Raw genomic sequence first — 27,536 nt, 5'->3', positions numbered from 1 at the left:
ACTTCACATTCAATTAGCATTTGATTTTCATAAAGAAAATCTAATTGATGAAATCCTCACACTAAATTGACTCTATTACCTCCCTTCCATATTAATTGTCCATTTTTTCTCTTTACACATTTTTTTAAAAATTATATAAAAAATTATTTTTATTAATTTACATATTAACTTTTTTAATATTCCTTCATTTCAAAATAAATGATATTTTTAGCTTGTACACACTCCTTAAACAAGTATATTGGTCCTTACCTATAATAGCAGCAGATTAATACAAGTATAGTATCTGTCAAGCAAATACCGTAAATAAATTCTCCAAAATAGTTCAAAATTAAAGTTTTGAAGAAATTCTCTTAATCATATATTGGTCATTATAATAACAGCAGATTAATAAATTTCTGTCCTATACATACCAAAGATCAACGTTCATAAATTGACATATATTTTAAGTAGTTAATGAATTAAGAAAATAACTTTCAGTCGATATTTAGAGTACAAACCGTCATAATTTTTCTTGAAAGGTTTAAAAATGGTAGTATTAATGTTTGTAAATTAAAGACCCCAACTATCAAGATCTATCATTTTTCATATTTTTTGATAAATAGGATTAAATGGGCTAACTTAAGAAATGGGTGAGTCAAAATTAGCTCAAACTTGAACAAATTGGACGGATTATATTTTTATGGAGTATATTTACCTCTTTTAAATAAGAGTTATTTTACTCCTTTTGTTGTCAAATAATCTTTAGTAGGTGTTTGGCTATAAATTTGAATATATATTTATTTTATTTTAAATTTATGAAGTTAAATTTATGTTTGATTATACTTATAGTAAAAAAAGAAAAAGAATATCTTATTTGAATTAGGAGAATAGAGTTCAAAAATAGGTTTATAACACTTTTTCAAATTTGAAATCAGCTCCAAGTTAAATTTAAATTTATAATGAAATATTGTTTTTGAGATAAGTAATAACGCCTCCTAAATTTGACAAGGTACTTGAGTTGAAAAATGAAATTCACGTCTTCTTTGCAGGAATAAGCCTTCGATATGAGGGAAGGAGAAGGAAAAGGCTTTATGAGAAACGAATATAAATAAATATTTAGTGGCAATAACATTTTCATTTATATTATCATAAAAATATTTAATGATAATTGAATTAATGTTATTGTTAAAGTCTTTAGAAACAGTACTAGTTAATGTGATCATTTAGACTTTCAATTTTTGACTAGTGAAATGTGCTATTTAGTTTCTATTAATTATTGCAAGTTATCGAATCTCGTTTTCAGAACTTTTTGAAATTATTATTCTAAAGACAAAAAGCAAGAGGTGGAAAGTAAAAATAAAGTAAGGAACTTTGTTGAAGGAAGAGATAAGTGTTAAGTCTCTCCGACCACAATCAATTACCCAGACGAAGGCATTATATATGGTTGGATCAATAGCCGAATTAAAAATTTTAATAAGGGGTTTAAAATCTGAAAAAAAATAAATTAATAAATTATTTGAAGGAGATTTGATATATATATATATATATATTATTTTAATTATATATAAATAATATAATTTTTTAATGAAGAGGATTCGAATAAACCTTCACGGTGAGTCCACCTTTAAGTTGGACTATGACTTTGCGAGGGGGACATGTGGTTAGGTTTTATGTGTGTTTTTTTTTTAAGTAGTGTGGTTCCTTAAGTTCTTTTATTATACGGGGAAGGATCTAAAATGTCCCTTGATTATTTTGAATTGGTATAAAATTACTCTTTATTCATTTTTTGGCTCCCAAATATTTTTTATGTCAATATTTTGGCTCAAAAATATTCTTATTTCCAACGACCCACACTAATAAGGTGGATAAAAGACAATATTGTACCAAATTTCATAGTTTAAGGACATTTTAAGTCCTTTTACGTTAAAATAATTTAAAATTACTTAATATATAGACTCATATGATTGGCCTAATTTTAGATTTCATAGTAGAATTACAAAAAATGGCCTAAAATATCTTTGAATTATTGAAAATGCTACAAAAATGTCCTTTACCTATCTATTAGGCCTAAAATGCCCTTGACATCCACCTTTAGGTCCAAAAATGACATTTTCTTCAACAAAAAAGAGCATTTTAGTCCCAATAGATGAATGAGGGCATTTTTGTACCATTTTCAATAGTTCGTGGGCATTTTAGGTCATTTTTCGTAATTAAAATTTTGTTAAATAAATTTTGATTTATACTTAATTTTAAATAATTAAATTGTAACCAATAGATGACCGACACGTGTTTAAAAATATTATTCAAATTATTTAATTAAAATTCTTTTAAATAAGTTTTTTGATTTATAATCAATTTTAAATAATTAAATTATAACCAATAGATGTCCATCATGTGTTTAAAAAAATTCTTTAATTAAAATTCTATTAACTAAAATTTAATTTATAATTAATTTTAAATAATTAAATTGTAACTAATAGATGTCCGCCACGTGGTTAAAAAAATTATTTAAATTATTTAATTAAAATTCTGTTAAATAAATTTTAATTTATAATTATAAATAATTAAATTGTAATCAATAAATGGTCGCCACGTGTTTAAAAAAATTATTCAAATTATTTAATTAAAATTCTGTTGAAAGGGCCTAAAATGCCCTCGAACTATTGAAAATGGTACAAAAATGCCCCTCATCCATCTATTAGGCCTAAAATGTCATTTTCTATTAAAGAAAAAGTTAATTTTGAATCTAAAGGTGGATGACAGGACATTTTAGGCCCAATAGATGGATGTAGAGTATTTTTGTACCTTTTTCAATAGTTCAAGGATATTTTAGGCCATTTTCCGTTAAAAATTAAACAAGCTTAGTCCTTTACTTTATATACCACTTCTTTTTATTCTTGGATTTTGTCCATTTTAAATTTTTTTTTTTAACTTATGTCAAAACAATGAGAAAAAAAAGAGGAAAATAGTAACGACATTCATATACAAATAATTAGTTCAATTGGAGATGATTTAATTAAGAAGTTATGTACGTATATTGCATTTTTCTTTATTGTGTACCAATATTCAAAATAAAAAAAAATGAAAATAACTTTTTCTCATATCGCATCCCTACCCCAAGATGATAATGGTACAAATGAAATGAATATGAACATATAAGTTCATTTCAAGTTTGAGTATTGATGTCATAATTAAGAATAAATTTTTTTAAAAAAAAATAAAAAGAAGAAACGAACAATGCATTTGGATAATTGATAGATGATTTTTTATTTAATAAAATAATAAAAAAAATTAAAAGGACAATCAGATTGGGAAAATATTGATTTTAGTTGGGTTATAATAAATCGGGAGTTGATTTAAAATCAGTCAAATAGAAAGATATCATAAAATTAATAAGTTTTTTAACATTATTTTTAAGCATATCGTGTCAGAATATGGATCATAGTGTAGTTTTTATTATTTATTTGAGAAGAATTTAAATTTGTACCAATCAGATTAGACAATATAATAAATAAATATTTAATATTTATATTTTAGGGAAGCTGTTAAAAACAGGGGCAAATATGAACCAAATGATTAATATCAAGAGTATTTTTGAATCAAAAATTGACTTAAGGATATTGGGGGGCCGGAAAATAAATTAAAGATAATTTTTTACCAATTCAAATAGTTAAGAGATATTTTAAACCCTTCTCCGTTTATTATACTTGCTTCGATCGCTCATGAATCGTTTGATTAAAGATCGAACGTAGAGTATGTCCATTATTCCACAATGGAATAATGGACACAATTTCAATATATTATGAATAGTTATTTATTATAATTTCTTATTCCACCGATCAAATAATTTTATATTAGTTTTTTTTTAGAAGAAGGAACAAGAGGTAATGAACGGTTGCACTGATTCAAACAAAGAATGGGAAACAGAATAGAGAATAAGTTGATAAAGTAAAATATGCCATTCACTAAATACCAATAGTGGAATTCAAAGTTTTGCATAAAATGGGGCCAAATGTAGGCATTTCTAGGAGATTATATGCTCATTTAACTTTTTGAAAGTGACACAAGAACAGAATTTTCAGGAAAATATCAAAATGCCTTTAGCTTTAGAGATTTAAAAAACGTCACGGATATTACTCGAATCCAAAATATTACTCCGTTAAATAAGTTTTTCTTTGATTGTATTTTTTTATAAATTTTTGTAATATTTTAAATTATTAATTATTATAATTTATAAATATATAAAAATTTATTTTAAAAAAATTTATATCTAAATTTATAATTAAAATTAAATATTTAACTCTTAAAATTTAAACGATGTCACATAAATTGAGATACGGCGAATATTCTGTATTCTTCGAGTTCGAATAAAGAAACAGTAATCAAATTTATATACTTTATTTGTTCGTTTGCTCGCATTATTTTTTTGGGAAATTAAACTGCTTTTTCTTTGGCATCAAAAGTCAAAAAGATGGACCTACAGGCTAATGATAACTAACTACATACATTTTTATAATTATTTTTTTTAATCTTTAAGAGCTCAAAATGAAAAAACAAAATCTTAATAAAAAAGTAATACTTCTTTTTACTGAGTATGTGGGGCTCACAAATAAATATCCTAACTCTATCAAGTTTGACTACGAGGCATATTCCACTTAAGTAAATTCTGGTAAGAAAAAATAGAAATTAGTGACTGATTAATTATGTGGTTAGATAATGAATTTATCAAAAAGAAATTATTAGCTACTATTATAAAATAATAAAATTACAAGAAAAGTAAATAAAAGACTAAAGAAAAAAAACAAAGCGGAGAGAATTTGAGAGAATTGTGTATATTTTCATTATCAAATCTGACAATTTATAAGCAAAGATTAGTTGCCACAATTGACAAAAGAAAAGGGGGTAGGAAAACAATATAGGGGAGAAAATGACATCCATTAATTCTTAACACTTCTCCTTGGATGTCCATAAAAAAAATCTAGTGAAAAAAATAAATATATACAGTCATCCTAAACGCCCATATATGTTGTGTCTCGTTAAAACCTTACTTGGAAAAATTCAGTAGGAAAAAACCTAATGAAGGAACAAGAGTACACATATCTGAAAATACGTTTTGAGTGTTTCTCATTAAAAACCTTGTTAAGAAAATCCAATGGAACAAAATCCAGACTAAGAAAAAAAGAGTGCAGCATGTAGTATACTCCCCATGATGAAGACATCATTTAATATCTCGAAAATGACGCATTCCAATCTTGTATCTCAATTTCTCAAAGGTTCTGATCGAGCTACGAACACGAGTAGATAGGCGGTTAGGGAGGGAGAGGGTCGGCTGGACCTGCCTTTTCAATCAATCTCCGGCCGCTCAGTGCCGCTATTAGTGTGAGTTGTAAAGAGTCTTGGTCTCGAGTCAAGCTGACGCTTTTGAAGGTCATGGGTAAGAAAGAATTTTGGTGAAATATATTTTATTCTGTCTTCTTTAATTTATCCTCCCTTTAATTGAGTTATACATGCAGCACTGTCTTCATACAATACTGTTGGAGTGTCTCTTATCAAAGAAAGGCCACATGTTTCTTGAATGTGTTGAGTTATTAATTTTAACCAAACGCATTCTTGACTTGCTTCATGAATAACTATTATTTCTTCATCATTTGAAGAAGCGGCAACCATAATTTGCTTTGTTGAACGTCATCATATAGTTGTACCCTCATATATAAATAAGTAGCCCGTCTGCAATCAACCTTTTATGGGCATCAGACAAATATCCAGCTTCTGCATAACCAATTAATTGTGACGTGGATTTATTTGAGTAAAAAAATCTCATATCTGTAGTCCTTTGGAGGTATCTGAATATATGCTTAATTTTATTACAGTGTCTTCGCGTTAGGAAAGAACTAAATCTTGCTAACAAGTTTTCTGAGAAAGCAATACCTGGTCTAGAATTGTTGGCAAGATACATTAATGCACCAATTGCACTAAGGTATGATATTTCAGCACCAACAAACTCTTTATCACTTTCATGAGGTCGAAATGGATTTTTATTAATATCAAGAGATCTCACAATCATTGGGGTACTCAGTGGGTGTGTTTTACCCATGTAAAATCTCTTTAAAATATTTTCTGTATATGTTGATTGAAGGACAAATATTTACAAAATGTTTAATTTGTATATACCAAGACAAAATTTTATCTTTCCGAGGTCTTTCATTTCGAATTCCTTTTTTAGACATTTTACTGCCTTTGAAAATTCTTCAGGAATTCCGATGATATTTAAATCATCAACATATACAGCTATTATGATAAATTCAGATCCAGACCTTTTCATAAAGACAAAATGGCAAACTAGATCATTTTTATATCATTCTTTTAGTAAATATTTGCTAAGACGATTGTACCACATTCGCCTGATTGTTTCAGCCTATATAAAGATTTTTGAAGTTTTATTGAACAAGTTTCCCGGAAATCTTTATATATTTCAGGCATTTTAAATCCTTCAAAAAATTTTATAAAAATATCGTTATCTAAAAAACCATATAAATAGGCTGTAGCGACATCCATCAGATGTATACCGAGTTTTTAATGAACTGTCAGATTTATAAGATACCTGAAAGTGATTGCATCCACCACACAAGAATGTGTTTTCATATAATCAATGCAGGATCTTTTCGAAAATTCTTGTGCCATAAGTCGTGTTTTATATCTTACGACTTTATTTTTCTCATTTCTTTTTCTCACAAAGACCCATTTGTACCTCAATGATTTTATACCTTCAGGTGTTCAGACTATCGATCCGAAAACTTTGCATTTTTCAAGTGAAGCTAATTCAACTTGAATTGCATGTTTCCATTTTGGCCAATCGTTCCTCTGTCTACATTTATCGATAGTTTTTTGTTCAAAATTTCCATTTAGTTGCATTATTTCAATAGCAACATTATAAGAAAAATTATTGTCGACAATTACATTATTTCAGTTTCATATTTTTCCTGATTAGACATAATTTATTAAAATTTCTTTTATCATTTTCAAGCGTTTTAACCTCTTTCAAGGTCTTATCAATTGTTATGTCTCCTCGCTCTTCTTGAACAGACTCTTTCATATCATTACTATCTTGATTGTTTACTACTTTTCTTTCTTGAGGATTTTTATCTTTGAAATCGGTCGGTCTACCACGTTTTAAATGTGGTTTAGACTCATTTGCATTAATTAATTATACTACTAGGACATCAACTCGAATTGGAGCATTAGCAGTTGAAATATGAGATTTAGTAACTCTTAATAGGTCAGTGAATGCATCTAGCAGTTGATTTGCAATATTTTACAAATAAATTATCTTTTGAACTTTGAGTTCACATTTATTTGTACGAGGATCTAAATGAGATAATTGATAATGCATTTCAATATATTTCCTTTTTCAGCTGCTTATTTTCTCCCCTAATGTTGGGTATATTGATTCATCAAAATGAAAATCAATAAATCTTGTGGTAAATAAATCTTCAGTCATAGATTTCAAATATTTTATGATGAAAGGAAATTTATACCTAACATATATCCCCAATCTTCTTTGGGATCCCATTTTTGTGCATTGTGGTGGAGCAATTGAAACATATACTGCACATCTAAATATTCTAAGATGAGAAATGTTCGGCTCCTGACCAAAAGCCAATTTTAATGGAGAGACTTTATGATAACTTGTGGGTCTGATCCGCACAAGACTTGCTGCATGCAAAATAGCATGACCCCGTAATGAAATGAGAAGTTTTATTCTCATAAGCATTGGTCTAGCAATTAATTAGAGATGATTAATCAATGATTCCGCTAGACCATTTTGAGTATGAACATGAGCAATCGGATGCTCAACTGTTATCCCAGTGGACAAACAATAATCATTAAATGCTTGAGATGTGAACTCGCCAGCATTATCAAGACGAATTGTCTTTATTACATAATCTGGATATTATGTTCTTAACTTGATTATTTGAGCAAGTAATCTTACAAATGTCATATTACGAGTTGATAATAAGCACACATGTGACAATCTTGTAGATGCTTTTATTAAAATTATATAATATTTAAATTATCCACATGATGGATGAATGGACCCACATATATCACCCTGTATACGTTCCAAATCTGCTGGGGATTTTCCACTTTGATTACTGATTGTTTAGTAATTAATTTGCCTTGAGAACATGCAGCACAAGACAATTCTTTAAATTGAAGAATCTTTTGATTTTTCAAAGAGTGTTGTTTGTCCATGAACCCTCAATTATTTTACGCATCATATTAAAACTGGGATGGCCCAACCGGTCATGCCAAATAATAAAATCAATTGAGTTAGGATTTACTATAGCATGTGTTTCAACCATGCTAATACTTGTAAAGAATAAGCCGGATGAAAGAACAGGTAATTTTTCAAGTATAAATTTTTTGCCCGACGTCATTATAGTAATGTAAAGATATTTATTATTTTCATCATTTGTAGTCTCAATATGATAATCATTTTGACGAATGTTTTTGAAACTTAATAAGTTTCTTTGACACTTACTATAATATAATGCTTCATTAATTGTTAAATTTGTTCATCTGACAAGTACAACTTTAGCTTTTCTGGATCCTTCAATTAATCTTGTACTATCAGATATTATATTAACATTAGCTTCTTTCATAATCAAATAAGAGAAATATTTCTTATCTCTTAAAATAGTGTGTGTTGTGGCACTATCAATAAGACATATATCATCATAATTATTTTTGGATCCAACTGATGACTGAGAATTTTCATATTCTTCATAAACAAAAGATATATTATAAGAACGTGAAAAACTAATAACATAAGAAATTTTAAGAAACTATACTGCCTTAAGAAATATTTTACGAAGGACAATATAATATCAAACATAAAAAATATAATAACTATTTTTATCTCTGATTAGATGATCGATTCTTCAGTAAACATTCATAAATTCTTCAGGTTCCAAATGAATAATATTTAGTAGATCTTCGAAAGCATCATCTTTATAAGCAAGATTCGCCTCAATATCTTCATATTTATTTGAGTGAGTTGCTTCATTATCATCATTTTAAAAATTTAAGTGTGCCTCTACATTATTATATTTTCTTTTGATAGAGGCTTAATAAAGTTTCACAAAATAATTGGGCGTACGACATTCACTTGCCCAATAACCCTTCATACCACACCGATGACAAATATTGGATTTACCTCTGGAAGAATTATTTTAAGAAACTTTATTGTTCTCATGCTTATTTCCATCATGATGACGATAATTATTTCGTCCTCTTCCACGTCCTCGCCCACGTCCACGACCACGGTCGCGATAATTATTTTGTCTTGATTCAGAATAATTATTTACAGCTACAACATTCACTTCAGGGAATGGAGAAGATCCAGTGGGATGACCTTCATAATTTTTTATCAGCAAAGTATTATTTTGCTCAGCCACAAGTAGGCATATAATTAATTCAGAATACTTCTTAAACCCCTTTTCACAATATTGTTGTTGTAGCAACACATTTGAAGCGTAAAAAGTGGAAAGAGTTTTCTCAAATAAGTCATCATCAATGATAGTATTTTCACATAATTTTAACATAAAACTTACCTTGTGGAGAGCAAAATTATATTCTATCACAGTTTTAAAATTTTGAAATCCAAAATGTATCCAGTATTATCAGGCTTTTGGTAACACCGTAAGTTTAGGTGGTGATATCGATCTTTTAAATTAGTCCATAATTCAAGGGGGGTTTTCATAGTTAAATATTCAATTTTTAGTTCTTCATTAATATGATGACAGAGAAAAATCATGATTTTTGATTTATCTTGGCTTGATGCTTTATTTTCTTGTTTAATAGTATCACCAAGACCTTTAGCGTCAAAGTGAATTTCAGTATCAAGGATCCATGATAAATAATTTTTTTCGAAAATGTCAAGTGCTACAAACTCAAGTTTTGATAAATTTGACATGATGACAACTGATATAGAAATTAATTTAGAAATAACAAAGACAACTAAAATAAAATTTCTCTAGTAGATATACCTGATATAGAAGTTAATTTGTATGAAGAAAAAATTAGAATTTCGTGCTAATAACGTGTTATAAAATAGTAAAATTATAAGAAAAGTAAACAAAAGACTAAAGAAAAAAAAAGCAGAGAGAGTTTGAGAGAATATTGTACATTTTCATTGTCAAATTTAACAATTTATAGGTCAAGATTAGTTGCCATAATTGACAAAAGAAAACAACAACAACCCAGTGAAATCCCACATCGTGGGATAATTGACAAAAGAAAAACGGGGCAGAAAAAAAGTAAAGAGGAAAAAATGACATCAATTAATTCCTAACGGCTACACGTTATTTAGAACCCGTTTGGATGGGCTTTAAGTTGGTTTTGACCAACTTAAAGCCTCTTTTTAGCTTTTAGACGTGTTTGTCTAATGCTAACTTTAAACCATAAAGTTCTTAAAGTCAGTCAAAAATGAAAAGTTAGGATTCCTATCTTTTTTTTCTAAGTGCTTAAAGTCATTTTCTTTGATCATGAAAATTACTTTTATATCCCTTATATTTTAACTAAATTTCCAAACTGCTCTTTTTATTCTTTTAACCCTAAAATTCACATCAGTTTCCTCATTTAAGCACTTTTATCCAAACACTCAACTGTTTATTTATAAAAATAACTTTCAACACTTCAAAGTTTTAAAAGCACTTCATACATAAAAGTTAATTTTTTAAGTCCATCCAAACGGGCTCTTAATGACGAAGTTCATATTTAGTTTTTTTTTTTGGTATTATAACATAGGATAAGGAAGGAGAATTTGTCATACAACTCAAATGATTTGATCAAAACCTTAACTTTTTGAAACAAGTTAGTTGACATAAGTTTAATCCTTACGTAACTTTATGATAAAAAGGGTTTTATCTCCATTAATGAATTATAGCCTGAATCTTGTTAGTGAATGAATTTTGAATATCAGATAATTAAATAAAAAAATGATAATAAATTATATTTGAAGTGGTTAGTTTCAGAAGATTAATAAAAAAACATTGAATTAATTCTCTGGCTCTATGGATTTATTAAAAGTCTTTTTCCAATTTTCATTGAAAGAATTATATATAAAAAAGAAATAAAAATTAGTTTTTTTATTGAGTAATGGTCAAAAATATGTTTAAATTATGTAAAATTAATAAAAATTACACTTTTTTATTTCTAAAAAAAAATTATTTTTAAAGAATCATATTCTTTCTTTTTTCTTTTAAAATCACTTTAATTAATAAAAAGTAATCTTTTTCCTTGTTGATCTCCTTTTATCGATTAAAAAAGAACCTACACATACTGTTTTAACTGATAATATAAATAGTATCTATTTTTTTTCAGTGAATCAGAAAAGGCTCAAATCCCTATTTAAGATCACTGCAGTTCCTTTTCGGGCGTCTTCCTTCATAACTCCCGGAACTTCTTCGCCCTATAGAATTAATAAGGAGAGGCTTATCGATGAAAACTTCGATTCGATCCGCTCTCTGAAAAGACTCAAATATGTTATCGAATTTTGAAAAATGGCTCATCTATGTCATTCGTTAAAAGTTTAGCTCAATCATGTCATTCCGTTTGAGAAATGACTCATTCATGTCATTATTTAACTGAAATGGCATAGATGAGTCAAACTTTTAACGAATGACATAGATGAGCCTTTTCTTTAAGTTCAATGACATATTTGAATTTTTTTATTTTAAATAATAATTTAGTTAATAACACGGCAAAATCATAATTAACTATATATACAAACTTTTAACGGATGTCATAAATAAATCTTTTAGAAATTTGTTGGCGTATTTGAGTCTTTTCCCATTTATAAATAGCTACCTCACTCGCAGTGTCTCTCCATCTCAGCTGTAGATAGAGCTTTCTCTCTCTTACTGAGTCTCGGATATGTATGGCAAGTGTATATATATATCGATATTGAGGAGTTTGCATTTGTTGCGTCGGTCTCTAATTCGCTTGGTGCAGGTCGGGAACTGACTCGCCGGTAACTCTGTCGGCGCCGGCATCGCCGCCGTTTGTTTCATTTAAAATTTTAAATATGTATTTGAATTAACTTCATATGCAGAGAGAATTTTTAAGTTAGATGATTTATTTATGGATGCATAATGCATCTTGTCTATAGCGAAGTTTGTTCCCGCCTTGCATCAATTGAATCGGAGATCGCGGTGAATTTGAATTTGAATATCTCCGGATCGATCTAATCTCTGCTACATGAGGTTTGCATTTCAATCATTTTAATTACAAATATATGCATACATGTTTAATCTATATTTTGTAGCAGATTGGATTTATCTGGATCTAGCTTTATCAATTGTGTGTGTCTTTGAATTCAGCTTTAGACCTAGGTGTTTCGTGCTTATTTGTGCTTCGCAAGGTAGCGGAGCTTGTATACCTCCTTTGGAAGTTTTCGTTCTATTTTGAATTGGTGAAGTTCAATTAAGGATATGAGTTGCAAAAGCATGCAAAATAAGTCTAGAAATCTAACTATGGAGATTGTCATGGATTAACTATGTAAGTTTGATGCCATTGATGAATTGAGTAATATTTATGTTCATTTATGCTTTGGAGGATCTCTAAGAGGAGATGATGCTTGAAAAACAAAAATTGAGAGTGAGGACTTCCGGTTGTGTCCATGGAATTGATGAAAATGGAAAATAGAGTTATGGATTAATGTTAGAATATCAGGTGTTTCCGAAGGAACAAACAAGTAACAGGACTCTTCAAATTGTGATTGAGCAATTGAATGAGTTCTATTTTTATTTATGTTTATCAAAATCTAAGAGCTGCTAGTGATGAATGATGAATTTCATTGAAAGATATGATTTTTGTATTCTGATGCAATTGATAAATTTTACAGAAGTTTAGTTTACAAATGGTCTTATGGTAATTTTCTGTGATCTGAATTGAGACCCGTGCCACATAACATTTTCTAGTTGGATTATATCAATCTAATTCTTGAAGATTTTATTTTGTCCTATTTCTTTTAGTTTGCTCATTCTCACGCTTGCATAGCCTGTTAACTTTGAAGTTTGTACGTAGTATGAATGCAGTAGAAAATTCTGTTTAAGCTCTTATGGCAATGTATCAGCTTCCAGTTTAGAAAGCTTTAATAAGTTTTTCATGTTGGGGGTAAAGGTGTGAATGGAAAATGAAAGTTATTTATGAAAGGTTGTGCCTTTTTCAAAGAATTGTGACCATTCCGAAAGGTTGTGACTTTTCGAAAGATGTGACCTTTTAAAGTGTTGTGACCTTTCAAAGTGTTGTAACCATTCTCAAAGGTTGTGACTTTTCCAAAAAAAATATTGTGACTTTTTTAAAAAGTTGCGACTTTTCTAAAAGGTTGTGACTTTTGTGAAGAGTTTGTGATTTTTCCGATAAGTTATAATAAGCATCTGTTCACACTATCCTTTGTCCTCTATAAATAGAGGATTTTCCTCTCATCATTGAATTTCTCCCTCTTCTGCATATATTTTCTTACAAATAAAATTGAGTCTTCGTGTGATTTTGTTGCTGACTTTTGAGTTTGCTGAAATTATTGAAGTTTGAGATATCGATACTTCTTTAATAGTTTATCTATTTTATCTTGGGAAGAAATAATCCATAACCTCGGGTAACCTCGGGTACAGTGAGGGGATTAAATTCCTTAAAGAAACACAGTAAATTCTGTGGACTCGGATACTATTTTTTTTTTAATTTATCTTTATACTTTCTGGTTTACTAACATTAATACAGGAGGAATAACATTTTCTATTTATGAACTTGAATAGAAGAAAAAATTCACTAAAAGGAAAGGTTTTTTGTCTGATTCTCATCTTGGATTGTGCAGTGTTTGTAAAATTATATGCCTAGCAGTATTTATTAGTATATGGCTTTGAACATTGGTATAAATTATTTACTTTCACACCTGTTCTTTTTGTTGGGGACTACTGCATCTATCTTTGTTCTTTGTTCATGCTTAATATGTTAATCTCACAAATACAAGAGAAACAAGCAATATGAAGGCCATGCACTTTCTTGTTCGCTCTGTTTCAGTGACGTCATAGCAGAATTGTATCTTTGAACCTCTTAAGATACAAAATGTAGATAAGATACCAAAATGTAAGTCCAGAAGGTAATTTATGTTGTGGTCAAATATGCAGTCCTGTAATTGCAACTGATTTCAAATTGATGGTGCATTTTTTTCATTTAACATGACACCCACAATGTTTTTGGATGCTTTAACCGCATTGACTGTTGTCATAACTTTGGCTAAATCAATATAGGGATATAAAAAATTGACGATTTCTTAAAGTTTCAATTTATGTTTAAATGTAATTTTCTCTTTCTAAGTTTAGTTGAAGTTCTGCCTTTTCTGTTGTGTTTAGGTTCTTAATAACAATCCAATATCGGTTGAGGGCAGAGGAACACACCCGAAGGTCTAATTTCCTGTTCATTTCTTTTGTGCTCATTTAGGTGTTTTTACCTAATAATTAGAAATTGCACACATATCACAACTGAGAAGTTCTATACGAGAAGACAGCCTATAAGATCTGTTTGATTTAGGTAATAGCTGTTTAGAGGAATTCATGTTGGAATATTCAATGCCATTTGTTCAATTGAGTTGGGAAGGAAAATTTGGAGGCTCCACACAGTTCAAAAGAATCCATGGAGGCAGAAACAACAAATATGAAATTGACATAATACATAAATGTCTCATTTAACTTGGCTTCAGCTGACATCTATGGCCTCCAACTTTGAGTGTGCACAAGTAGACACTTAAACTGTCTAAAAGTTGAACAAGTAGACACACACGTCCTATGAGGCGTCTTATGTGGCAATTCGTATCCTACATGACATCCTACGTGTGTTATGCCACATAGGACGCGTGTGTCTACTTATTCAACTTTTGGATAGTTTAAGTGTCTACTTTTGCATACTCAAAGTTAGAGGCCATAGATGTCAGCCGAAGGCAAGTTAAAGGAGACATTTATGTATTATGCCTATGAGATTTGGCCATGAATTGTAATGAACTTGTTCTTGGTAGATATGATAATTGGACTATTCATTGTGATTGTGGGTGACTTGTATGCTGGATCGGGTGTTATGCTCCAACAAACATTTGGATCGAATGTCATGTACCGACACACATTTGGGTCGGATGTCATGTTCCAATACAAACATTGAATCGGGTATTGTAGGTCCTATGAGAGGATCCTTATGTGAAATTACATTGATAATTGGGACCGTTGAACTGTGGTCATGTAGAGTACTGGATATGAGATAGTAATGGTTGAGGCTATTATGTATATATGTGTTTGTTGTGCTGTACTTACTTGTTCATGTCTCTCTTACTTGATAGCCACGTGGTCCTACCAGTACACTGTTATCTTTGTATACTGATACTACACTTGCTCTGTCTTTATTGAGTACAAGGTATATTCAGACGGCTGTTGAGAAACCTAGAAGAGAAGATCGTTAGCTGTCAGAGTTCAAGGGTGAGTCAATTCTTTCAGGCTGTCATGGGCTCTCATTATTCTAGTCCTTTTTTCAGGACTTAGTTTTCAGACACAGTTATTATTTTATGACTTTTGGGGTTGCATCCCTTTTCCTAGACTTATTGTTTTTGTTAGAGTTTTGGTATATCAACTTTCAGTTTCTAGGTGGTAAATTCTGCATGGTTAGGTTGTTTGACTAGATTGTTCTGAGTTTATGGAAACTCAAGCTTACTTCTTCATTAAACCTGCTTCTGTATATTTAAATTGTCTATCTCTTATGAGTATTGTTAGTTGGACTGAAATAATGGTTTTTCCATCGGAGGGTTGGTGTGGGTCTCAATCACGGCGAGTCGACGGTTAGTGTGGGTGTCAATCATGGCGGCTAGGCGTCGTGATAAAGTTGGTATTAGAGTCGTATGTTCGTTGATTTTGTTGTACCAAAATGAGTCTAGTAGAGTCTTGTGAAATGGTATGGAGACGTGTGTACTTTTCTTCGAGAGGCTACAGGACTTTACGAAAAGTTTCTTTGTCTTCTTTCCCCTTATGTTATAACTTGATTCCAATTGGTATCTGGTAATCCAAATTCGTATCTAACCACGTCCACACTTTTGTCCGCGGATGGTGAAACAATATGATACAATACAATACAATATAATATGAAACAATGAACATAGAAAAGAATAAGGGATTCATTTGGTAGAGTGTATTAGCAAAATTAATTCATGCATTAATTAAATTTATTAATAGTAACTTGTTTGGTATACTTTTTCATGTTCTGTATAACTAATGTTTGCATTAGTTATACACCATATTGTGTATTAAGGTGTGTATTACTAATATCATGGATTTTTAGATATTAGCAATGAAAGGGAATTTAATGCATGCATTAACATGATTAACGATCTAATTACACTTTAAAATTCTTTTTACATTTTTTTCACCATAATTATTGAGAATATTTTTATAAATAAATATTTTTATGCAATGCATGTTATTTTAAATATACTAAACCAAACAATGCATAAAAAATATTCTATTTATAATTAATACAAATATTTTTAATATAAATATTACTAATACATTTTATTTAGCATTATTTTTATAAATTTTACTCCACGATCCATAAGTTTATCGTGGGAAGTAAGCAAAATTCAAAATATGGTAGTACTGGCAGTAATCATGGCTCGAGAGCACCCCGAGATGCGACAATTTGACTTCCTTCCTTCCTTTCTCCCGCCACTTATTCTTTTGACAAAAAAAATGTTGGTATTGGAGCCTTCTTATTTGGCTATCGCTATTTCCAGATGATGATTTCAAATATGTATTTATTTATTTTGTTTGAAATAAAACTTTAATTTTAATCAAATTCACTTTAAAAATAGAATTTTAATTTCAAATTCTTAAAAAACTTAAGCTCCACATTATCAGTAAATTTTTGAAATTATGATATTTAAAACATGAAATTGTATTCAGACATGCATTTTATGTAAAATAAAAAAACAACAACAAAGTTTAGGAGTCAAAGTGAAATTTCTAAACCAATTTTTGGAGCTTGAATTTTTCTTAAAGATAGATTTTCAACATTTATAGTCATACGTTGGCTTTGACAATTTTGTTCGTCGTCGTAGTTAGTACTTTACCAACTGTAATATTTATTTAAAACTTAAAGCTTCCATAAAAGATTTGTTCAATTTATATTTGATTTTTTTAATATAGTTTTTATAAGTTGTGGTGTTTTGGGAAGGAGGAGAAGGAGATGAGAAAAAAAATATAAGTTTTAAAATTCAAAATTTATAATTATAATTTTAACTTCAAATTAACCTCAACCTAAGTCAATAATTTTAAATTATAATTTTAAGTTCATGTTCAAACACCTACATATAATATGATGTGATAGATTATATAAACTTATTTTTAAATTTAATATAACTATGATGTGAAAGGGAAGAACATTACTCGTGTTAAATATCAAATCAGTAACTACAACATGATGTCTTTTTGTATAAACTTTTAATCATTAAAGTATAATTCAGTACATATTTTCAGTACTTTAATTTAAAAAAAAGGGTATCGGGGTTGAGAACTTTTTACAATTTTGATGTTTTTGTTATATAATAAACTAACTTGGCAAAATAAGAAGGAGAGAGTAAGAAAAAAAAAGTATTGAGAAAATTTAGAATATATCGTCTTTTTTTTTATATATATTATAAAGATATGGCCATTTTTATAGCTTGTAGAACAAGTTGTGGGCAACTTGCCTAGTGGGTCCTACAAAGTGGAACATTCATTTTCATAACACTCTCTCTTAGATGTCCATGTGTAATGTGCCTCATTAAAAAAATTACAAGAAACAATATATATAGTTATCCTGAACACATAGATGTTGTGCCTCGTTAATACCTTACTAGAAAAAATTTCGTGGAAAAAAGCTTGTGAAGAAAAAAAATAGTACACACATCTAGTAATACGCTTTGAGTGTTGCGTTATCAAGGCAAATAACTTTAATTGGATAATCTGAGAATTGCGCCCTTAATCTTATTATTTGTGCTAACAACTTTGCAAACGTTAGGTTCGGATATGATAAGAGACACACATGAGACCATCTCGATGATGCATCTATTAGGACCATAAAATATCTAAACAATCCACTAGATGGATGAATATGTCCACATATATCCCATGTATACGCTCTAAAAAGCCAGGCGATTCGATGCTAACATTCAGGGTTGATGGTCTGAAAATTAATTTGCCTTAATAACAAGCAGCCAATGAAAATTCATCATTCGTAAGAATCTTCATGTTTTTTAACGAATGTCCAGTTGAATTTTCAAGAATTTGTCTCATCATATTGATCTAGAATGACCTATTCGATCATGCATAGCACAAATGTATTTAGATCAGTAAACTTCTGGTTTACTATCAAATGTGTTTCAATTGCAATAATTTTTGCATAATATAGGCTAGATGACAAAGTTGGTAATTTTTTCAAAATATATTTCTCGCTTGAGACATTCTTGGTTATACCAAGATATTCAGTATTCATTTCATTTAGTGTCTCAACTTGATATCCATTTCTGCGGATATCTTTAAAATTTAGTAAGTTTCTTGGGGATTTAAAAAAGAATAGTGCATCTTCTATAACAATCTTTGTCCCCTTAGGCAGAAATATAGTAGTTCTTCTGAAACCTTCAATAATTTTTGAATTACCAGAAATTGTAGTAACATTTATTTTTCTTCTAAACAAGTAGGAAAAATATTTTTCATTTTTAAAAATGGCATGAGTTATTCTGCTATCAATTACACAAATATCCTCGTGATTGATCATTAATCCAAACAAAATTTGAGGCATATCCATATTCTTCTTCAAAAAGAAATAAAGTAAACATTATAAGTAATACATAACTCATTATACAAATTTTATTTATTTACATGAATTAGAAAAATACAAACATATTATTTAGTATAAACAAAATAAAAAAATTATTTAAATATTATTAGGCTTATCAATATTCATATTTTCTTTTTGGAAATTAAAGAAATCAGCTACATTCAGATGCATAGGTTCAATATTATGTTCAGAGATAAAGTTTGTCTCTTGATTATTTTCTGTCTCTTCAAGGATGCCTGATATAGCTGAATCAGACGTTTTGATGAACGACAGGTCCGTGACCAGTGTCTCATACCTCCACATCTATGACATATACTTTTTGATTTTTCTTTGGTATAACTTCTTGCTTTTCACTCTTCTTTTTATATTGCTGATCATTTTTCGGTGTTAGCCGAGCATCATGATTATAATTTCTTCTTCGACCACGACCACGACCACGACTGGGCTATGACCTCTTTCTCGTTGGTTATAGTTTTCCTGATTCACTTCAGGGAGTGGCAAAGAACCAACGGGCCGACTATCATGATTTTTCATTAACAGTTCGTTATGACGTTCAGCAATAAGAAGGTGAGAAAGTAATTCAGAATATTTCTAAAAACTCTTTTCACGATATTGCTGCAAAAGCATATTCACGGGTAGAAATATAAAGTATGTTTTTTCAAGTTTGTCTTCCTCAGTGATTTCTTCTTCGCATAAATTTAACTGTGCTATAATTTTAAACAAGACAAAATTATATTCAGTTATATTTTTAAAATTTATTAATCTTATATTGAGTCAATCATGACGTGCCTGTGGAAGGATGACCAACTTCAGGTGGTCATATCTTTCTTTTAGATTCTTCCACATTTTAAGGGGGTCTTTTAATGTGAGGTACCGTAATTTTAACCCCTTGTCAAGATGGTGGTGGAGAGATATCATGGCTTTGATACGGTCTTGATTAAATGGCATATTATCATCTTTGATGGTGTCTGTCAGAACCATCAATTCTAGGTGTATTTCGACATCTAGTGCCCATGATGAGTAGCCTTTTTCAGATATATCAAGAGAGACAAATTCAAGTTTAGAGATATTCGACATTTTAAGAAAATAAAATTCTTACCCTTTTGTTACCTTCTTAAAATAGCTCAAAGTGATGAATGCTCGTGCTGATAATTGTTATTTAATAAACTAACTTAGCAAAATAAAAAGGAGAGAGTAAGAGAAAGAAAGAGTATTGAGAGAATTTAGAGTATATCGTTTTTTTTTTACATTGCAAAGATATGACCATTTTTATAGCCAGATCAGATGATTTATTGCCCCCATGAGATGTACTCGAGCTCAAGATGACATAGTTAGAGGCGGGGCTAGCGTAGAGTTTGCATATTTGGATAAATTTAATAAATTTAGTTTAAATCTTATATTTATTTTGAAATTTTCATTAAATACATATAAATTATTTGCTTTAGAACTTAGTAACTCAAAAAATATATAGAGAGAGAATTTTTACTTTATAAATTTAAATCTTGACTTCGCCTTTCAGCATGGTAACTTATTATTAAATTGCTTTTTCCGCTACACTTTAAATGAGCTTTACTGTTTAACCAAGATAAAACCAGATGTCATGTTCAAATTTAGTTTAATTAGTTAGTTCAACATATTTGGAGCAAGCAGAGGCAGATTTACTAAATATATAGACAATATATACAAATAATTTATTCAAAACTTTATAAGCAAAAATATCATGATTTAGAATCCATGAATAAATATAAATTAGTGAATACACATGTACGAACAATTTTTTATTACTAAAAACTCGATTACTGATTAGTTTTGCTTTACTAACCAAGAAATGTCGTATATGGGAGACTGTTTAGTTTTTTTTTTTTAAAAGCAAAGAAATATAAATCAACTCTACATTTATTTTTTTAATCGTTTCCCCCCCTTTTTTTTTCCTTCCCTAGATCTAAAATTTGAAAATATGCGTGACATGCAAAGTTCAATTCTCCCCATTTTATTTTTTAATACAATTTATTCAATGCTATTTCTATTGAAATACATCTTATTAATTTAATAGAACAATCAAACAATCGATAAAAATAATGTCAAAATAATTAATTTTTACATAATTAATCATGACATTATTATTAATACATCATATTCATTACTATTATTCGTACGAACCGTACCAAACGACTACAAAGTATACGAGTAGCATGATGTGTTTGAAATTCAATACTGAACAAAATGCTAGAGTATCTCGTTAATAAGTCATAAGGGGAGCAACAACACAAGCGGGCCTAAAACTTTGTGTTTATGAATTTTAATTTTTTAGAAAGTTATTAAACTTCTAATAATTTATATATTAAGAAAAATTTTAATACAATTATAAGGTATTTATTAAAATTATTAATTAATTAATTCAGCCGAACTCGTAAGCGAAATACAAATTTTTGCCCTAGCAGGCTAGTGGTTTAGTGACCCATGGAGTGGTAAATGCCTACAAAATAGGTGCACAACTTAAGCTGAGAGTATTAATTGTGTAACAAGATATATTTTAATTAATGGGTCCATTGTGAACAATTATAAAAGATCAGTTATAAATTTGATTGAACTCAATAACTTAAATTTGTTATAAATAATATAGGTCAAGTAGATGCTCATTGTAGCAATATTCTTTTGTCCAAGAAATATGTTAATGCAACAATATTTTCTTGTCCAAGGAATATGTTACTGTAGCAATATTCTATTGTCCAAGAAATATGTTATCCTTATTTGTGTAAGACACTATAAATGTAAATGAAAATATACAATTCTCTCTACACAAACAATTATCTCTCTTTCTCTTTCTCTCTTACTTTCTTGTTAATTTGCTTAGTTGTTTTATACTCCCTCCATTTTATATTAAGTGAATTTGTGAGGCAATACACACATATTAAGAAAAATATTCAAGGACACAATTTGAACCATACTTTCCACTATTGCCTTTTGTAAAATCATAAATATAACTTTGAAAGTAGTGTGATTTATCTCCTAGAAAATATAAAACTTCAATAAATGAAAGGGCAAATATGAAAAAAGTTTCAAACATCTATCATGAACTTTGAACAATTCAATTATTTTAAACAATAAAAAATCCCTCAAAAATTCACTTAATATGGAAGGTAGGGAGTAACATCTAAGTTACTTTGTTTTTATAACAAAATTTAAATTTTGAACATATATATATTATTGTTAATATAAAATTCAATAACTTAAACAGTTATAAGTTAAAATTCACAAATTTTAAGTTATGAATAGGTCCAAAATCTAGCACGAGTAGACTTCTTTTAATTATTTTATCTATGCTAAAAGGAACAATGCTTATTTCGTATAACCGCTTTTGAATTCAAATAAATTTTCTACTTCTAAAAGAAATCTAGTACAATAGTCAATTTAACCTTTAAGGTCAATCTTTATTAATCCCTTGAATACAAGTATTGTTTTATTTAAAGTCATTAATTAATTAATATACCTGGTGAATGAAAAGTGAAAATAAAAATTATATGCAATCTAACATGTCAAAGGTTTAGGTTGCCTAATTATATCGTTTATGTTAAAGTTAGACAGTAAAATTAGGCAACACTAGTATTTGTGGGATCGTTTTTCAATAAAATAATTTACTTGGGACTACTAAATTACAAAGTGCATAGAACTAATAATTAAATGGGCGCCTCTATCATTATTAACTACTTTTTCTTGAGGAGCCTCTAATTAATTATATAGGACAGGTGAAAAGAAATTAGTCCAATCATTTCGACTTAGTTGGATGACTTATTTTAATTAATTTATAAGTTGGAAATTGTTTATAAGTTTTAAAAAAATAAGTAGGTGCAGTCCAATTTTTTTTAATTATTTATAAGTTGTTTTTCAATTTATAAGTTGCTTAAAATAAATTCATCCAAACAAACTCAATTATTTATTGTGACTTATTTTAAACACAAAATAACTTTAAGTTGATCAATCAAACACTCAAAAAAACTGGAAACAACTTATAAGCTGATCCAAACGGGCTATTACTTAAATAGATAATCAACTTATTTATCATGAAGGGTTGAAAAGTCCAATTTAAGACCAATACCTTTTATTTTAAACAACACTAATACTTAATTTGGTAAAATTATTCGGTAATCATGAGGGCCACAAGTTCGAATTGTGAAAATAACTTCAAATACAAAATAAATGTGTGCATAATATGATTTGGCTTTTCTTTGGACTTCACACATGAAAACTTACTACACCGATTGATTTTTTTGGAAGGGTTAAGGCCCCACTTGGATTAGAACAACTTCTAAAAACGATTATTCTTATATTTCGTCAATCAAAATGAAATGTTTTCGGAAAATAATGAACTAATTCAAAATAGATTTTATTTAAATCAATTTGAAAATCTGAAGTAGCTATTGCTACTATAACAAAAGACACATCTAACGACAATACATTTTCCTATTGTTGCAATAATATTTAGCGATATTTGAGTTTATGTTATTGCATTCAGAGTTGCTAAAGTCTTTCGCTATATTTATATAAAGTGTTGATTATAAATATTCATATTTATTATTATCGCAAAATATAATATAACAACAATTGTATTATTTTTACTAAATAATTATTACTAAAATCTTTTTTTTGTTATAGTGTGCGAGCATCACATTTAAAACACGTTGCATTGGTAAAAGGGGTGTTTTTAATATGAAAATGGATATTTTATTGTCAAATTCTGCATCGTCAGTAGATTAATTCAACATATGACTGTTTAATATTTATCCTGGCCTAATATTCACAATAGTATAAGATAAATGCTCAGAATTTCTAATTACTAAAAGTGAAATAAATAATTAAAAAATTATATGTACAATGATTTGTGTTGTAGCTATCCTATCATTACATTAATTTCAATCTAATTAAATCATTAGATTTCGACGTGAAAACGTTTTGATGTTAAATTTTACTTGAAGCGAGAGTCCCATATTTAAGAGAGACTTATTGTCGGTGAGACTAGACGGAGTCAGAATTTAGAGTATATAAATTTTATAATTTTAATTAATTTTTAAGTTATTGACTTCTAATTTAATAATTTATATATATTAAATTGATTTTTTAAAATTTAGAATTTAAATTTTGGATTAAAGCTATTAAATTTGATTGTACTCGTAATTCATTTTCTAGCTCCGCTTGTGATGAGACTTGCTTATAGTTAAGAACTTGATATGAATATTTTAATTCAAGTATATATCACGTTACTAAAGGAGATAGAAATACATCTAGAAAGTTAATATATTTATGAAGTTTGGTAGAAATAATAGAAGTTTATGAAATGCCATAATAATTGGGAAAAAAGAATTATGTCAAATTTTTTATTTCATCTCCTCCGTCATAATTAAAAATACAGAAAGGGTAAAAAAATATGTCTTTAAAATATATAAAATTTAAGAGCATCTTTTACCTTTCTTATAAATATAAATAGTTTTATTCCTTTTTATTAGAATTTAAGTGCATCTTTTATCTTTTTTCGTAAAAAATAGAAATAGTTTTATTTAATTTATTCCTTTTTATTAGACCGAAACTGTAGTAGAAAGATCTTATTAATCTCATTAATTATCAGATTTAATAAAAAATCTGAAAACGCCCACCGTGGGGCTCGAACCCACGACCACAAGGTTAAGAGCCTTGCGCTCTACCAACTGAGCTAGACGGGCATTTGTTTAAGAGTTTCTTAAATCTATTTTTTACTATATATGATGAAACAACAAAAAAAATTCATTTGTGACGAATATCAAGGGTAATATTTGGAGTAATTACAAGAAAAATACTGACAGATGATTTTAATTGGGCCAAGACAAATGTCATTTGATTTGTCACCGTATACAAGTTTCAATAATTCTTTTTACGACTTCTTGACTCATCAAAAAGTGATTCGTAATAAAAACATATCCAACATAGTTGCATAAATAGAGTTTGAGAAGGATTGATGTACGCAAATTTTATCTATATTTTTGTGAGCTTAGAAGGTTCTTTTCCAAAATTATTAAAATATATGTGAGTATAATAAATTACATAACCTTTTGATTAAGCTAGCGTTTGATCATAGATTTTGTATTAGATTTTAAAAATATATGTTCAAATATTTATTTGATCCTGAAATTTGATGAGATTATGAAAAATTTTGAAGACTTTTACTCACGAAAGTTCAATTTTTTTCAAAGTAAACTACATATCCAAACATAAGTTCAAAAATTTAAAGTTTCAACTTCAAAATTTATGATTAAACTGGAACTATGATTTTGATAAGGATGTCGGTGGTCTAAATGAAAAGTCAGAAGCTTAACCTAAAACAATTTACACGAAAAACAACTAGTATGATATAACAATTACCATATGAAATTTATTTATAAATATATGGCTGAAATTAAATGAAATAATGAATAACAAATTGGGTGGAGTAGCTTATGGAACTTGAGATTTGTGAAAGGGAAAGAGAGGAAGCAGCTCCCATCCAATAATTGTAGTAGTACTATATTTGAGATATTTGAATTCTTCCACTAAGTTTTGTCACATCACACTTCATCATCCTATTTACCACTAGTAAAGTTTTTGGTATATTAACTTTTCAATGAACAAACATGATTTTTCTTTTTTAATGGGGCCAATATTCTTGAACATTAAGTAAAAATATTACTTCATATGATTTAATTTGATTGTGTAGTCTTGACTTGGCACAAAATTATAAAAAGTTTAAAAATATTTTTTAATTATGTGGTTTTAAATTGAAAACACGTAGAATTAAGTAAGGAAGAAAAGATAGATTATGATTATTAAATAATGAGCAAAGATAAATAAGGAAGAAAAAATCAGTAATGACGCAATATTCAAATTAAATAAATCATTATATAACGATGGATTAAATGATATGATACGATAGAATTAAGTAAATATTAATATAATATAAAAAACTAAGTAAAAATTTAATACAATAAAATTTAAGTAGAAAAATCAAAATAAACATTATATTTATCATATCAATAGGATACAATACATTTGTAACTACTACCATATGAAGAAGCTGTAAAGGTTAAGTTATAATTACAACTAGAACTTATAACTTCTTAACACAACAATAATTAAAAGGGCATAACTTTTAAGTAATTAAAAATGATTGAATTACTAACCAAATAACGGGATTTTATAAATGTATCAAAATATGTGAAGAAAGGAAATGCTATATTTGAATTATTGGAATTTCACATTTATGCAGATACTAATTATTCTTTAATCTCATACATGATGATAATAAAAAAAAATGAAGTTACTTATTGTGGATAGTTCTGAATTGTCCACGTCATAATAGTCTAGCCACATAAGGTGGTAGAATTATGATAAATTACATGGGTACAAAAGTCCAAAACACAAGTGGTATGTAAAAATCTTATAACAGGCTGTAATAAGAATGAAAAAATCTTCATCAAGCCGCATTTCAATTCAGAAAGAAGATAAGTTAAGTCTTATGTAATGTCTAGAGAATGAATTGAAACGTGAATAAATGAAAGATATTCCTTATGTTATTTTTAGTTGGGAGTTTAATGTATATTCAAATATGTATATGGTCAGATATTAATTTTATTGTCGAAATATTACGTAAATATCAAAGTAATTTAAGGATCATTGAACTTGAAAGTATCAAGATACTTGTAAGGAACAAAAAATTATGTGTTCACTTGTAAATAGTTCTGACCATCTTGATGTGATGGGATATTCAGATTCAGATTATGTGTTTGTCTGAAAAAAATTGCATATTTGATTATTGTTCTGATTAATTAGCTAGAGGTTCGATATCATGAAAGAGTGTGAAATAATTTATCATAATTACATTCACTATGAAAGTTGAGTTTGTGGCATTCTTTGAGGCCACTATTCAAGCTAATTGGTTGTGGAATTTTATTTCAGGACTTGAATTATTCGATATATTTTTAAATCGTTAAAAGTTTATTGTAATAATTCTATAACAATCTTTTTTGCTAAAAATGACAAATATTTGAAGGATGGTAAGCATATGGAATTGAAATACTTTATCATTAAAGAAAAAAATACAAAAACATAAGATGTCTATTGCACAGACTAGCACAAAACTTATAATTCTTGGCCATTATCGTCCAAAATATTTATAGAACATGTTGAAAGAATGGACATCAATAATAGCAATTAACGACTATATATGTAAAGAATTTATGATGTTATGCAATTGATATGTTGAACTCATTTACGTTATATTTTCGTTGTTATCTGTTTTCTCTTATATGCATAATGTTGAAAATGATGATGACAAATTTTTATCTTAAATAAAGATATTTTAAGCATTATTGTTGAACCAATAATGTATTCTCCAATTATAAGTTGTGTTCAGTAATTAGTTAGTATGATAATATATAAAAAGGACCATGTCAAATAAAGTAACGTATAATCACCATGACTTATAGTAATTCGTTAATTGATGACAACGAAGTAAAAAAGCTTATTAAGCCCATTAAATGAATGACAATATGTGCGCGAAATGAAACAATGTAAGATATAAATTTCATGTGATTAAGTTGAGTTTAATAAATAAAAAGACTAATGATTAAAACTTATGAGGT

The 27,536-nt window shown here is 28.5% G+C and overlaps 1 non-coding gene across 1 annotated transcript; it reads right to left on the bottom strand.

Annotated features, from left to right (window-relative positions):
• Positions 1-24,532: 24,532 nt before the first annotated feature.
• TRNAK-CUU (transfer RNA lysine (anticodon CUU)) lies at positions 24,533-24,605 on the bottom strand. The gene has a single exon. It is a non-coding gene; the product is annotated as a tRNA-Lys (tRNA).
• Positions 24,606-27,536: the final 2,931 nt, after the last annotated feature.

This window comes from Solanum dulcamara, chromosome 5 (genome assembly GCF_947179165.1).
Source record: "Solanum dulcamara chromosome 5, daSolDulc1.2, whole genome shotgun sequence".
Classification (NCBI taxonomy): Eukaryota; Viridiplantae; Streptophyta; class Magnoliopsida; order Solanales; family Solanaceae; genus Solanum; species Solanum dulcamara.
This window is presented reverse-complemented; position numbering and strand designations above follow the sequence as displayed.